Source organism: Tarenaya hassleriana, unplaced genomic scaffold (genome assembly GCF_000463585.1).
Source record: "Tarenaya hassleriana unplaced genomic scaffold, ASM46358v1 Cleome149, whole genome shotgun sequence".
Taxonomy (NCBI): domain Eukaryota; kingdom Viridiplantae; phylum Streptophyta; class Magnoliopsida; order Brassicales; family Cleomaceae; genus Tarenaya; species Tarenaya hassleriana.
The window spans coordinates 237,301-239,415 of record NW_010964912.1 but is presented as its reverse complement, the minus strand read 5'-3'; positions in this window follow the sequence as shown (position 1 = coordinate 239,415).

Sequence of the window (2,115 nt, the reverse complement as noted above, 5' to 3'; positions counted from 1 at the left end):
CTTTCTAATGATATAAAGAAAGATTTATTTTGACATGTTTTATGGATGTTATGAAGTTAATAATATGATCAGTCAACAATCGACGAGCTCATCGGGCATGCATGGTTATTTGGCTCAAATTGTTGACCATTTGGCGATGGGTAGAATTCGAGTTTACTTCTGAGTTACATATCATCTATCGGATGATGCATAGTAGTTTGGGTCGATTTTCAGATCATCGGATTATCCACCGAGAGATATATAACGTTTTTTATCGATATGTAGGGATTCCGTCAATGTGTTGTCTAAATATGCTCATAACGTTTTGCTCATATAATAAATATGCGCGAATATAGTGTCTACTATTAGAAAAAGCTTTCTAATGATACAAAGAAAGATTTTGTTGGACATATTTTATGGAAGTTATGAAGTTAATAATATGATCAGTAAACAATCGACGAGCTCATCGGGCATGGATGGTTATTTGGCTCAAATTGTTGATAATTTGGCGATGGCTAGAATTCGAGTTGACTTCTGAGTTACAGATCATCTACCGGACGATGCTTAATAATTTGGATCGATTCTCAGATCATCGGATTATCGACCGAGAGGTATATACCGATTTTTATCGATATGTAGGGATTCGGTGCATGTGTTGTCTCAATATGCTCATAACATTTTGCTCATATATTAGATCTGCGCAATTATGGTGTCTATGCATAGATATTAGAAAAAGCTTTCTAATGATATAAAGAAAGATTTATTTTGACATGATTTGTGGAAGTTATCAAGTTAATAATATTATCAGTCAACAACCGACCAACTCATCGGGCATGGCTGGTTATTTGCCGCGAATTGTTGACCGTATGGAGATAACTAGCGATTCGAGTTGATTCTAACTTATCAGATCATCTACCGGATGATGCATAGTAGTTTGGATCGATTTTCAGATTATCGGATTATCCACCGAGAGATATATACCGATTTTTATCGATATGTAGGGATTCCGTCAATGTGTTATCTAAATATGCTCATAACGTTTTGCTCATATATTAGATCTGCGCGATTATAGTGTCTATGTATAGCTATTAGAAAAAGCTTTCTAATGATACAAAGAAAGATCTTGTGGGATATGTTTTATGGCAGTTATGAAGTTAATAATATGATCAGTCAACAATCGACGAGCTCATCCGGCATGGATGGTTATTTGGCTCAAATTGTTGACCATTTGGCGATGGGTAGAATTCGAGTTGACTTCTGAGGTACAGCATCTACCGGATGATGCATAGTAGTTTGGGTCGATTTTCAGATCATCAGATTATCCACCGAGAGATATATAACGTTTTTTATCGATATGTAGGGATTCCGTCAATGTGTTGTCTAAATATGCTCATAACGTTTTGTTCATATAATAGATATGCGCGATTATAGTGTCTATGCGTGCTATTAGAAAAAGCTTTCTAATGATACAAAGAAAGATTTTGTTGGACATGTTTTATGGAAGTTATGAAGTTAATAATATGATCAGTAAACAATCGACGAGCTCATCGGGAATGGATGGTTATTTGGCTCAAATTGTTGACCATTTGGCAATGGCTAGAATTCGAGTTGACTTCTGAGTTACAGATCATCGAACAGACGATGTTTAGTAATTAAATCAATTTTCAGATCATCAGATTATCCACCGAGAGATATATAACATTTTTTATCGATATGTAGGGATTCCGTCAATGTGTTGTCTAAATGTGCTCATAACGTTTTGCTCATATATTAGATATGCGCGATTATAATGTCTATGCGTAGCTATTAGAAAAAGCTTTCTAATGATACAAAGAAAAATTTTGTTGGACATATTTTATGGAAGTTATGAAGTTAATAATATGATCAGTCAACAATCGATGAGCTCATCGGACATGGATGGTTATTTGGCTCAAATTGTTGACCATTTGGCAATGGCTAGAATTGAGTTGACTTCTGAGTTACAGATCATCTATCGGACGATACTTAATAATTTGGATCGATTTTCAGATCATCGGGTTATCCAGCGAGAGATATATATCGATTTTTATCAATATGTAGGGATTCCGTCAATGTGTTGTCTAAATGTGCTCATAACGTTTTGCTCATATATTAGAT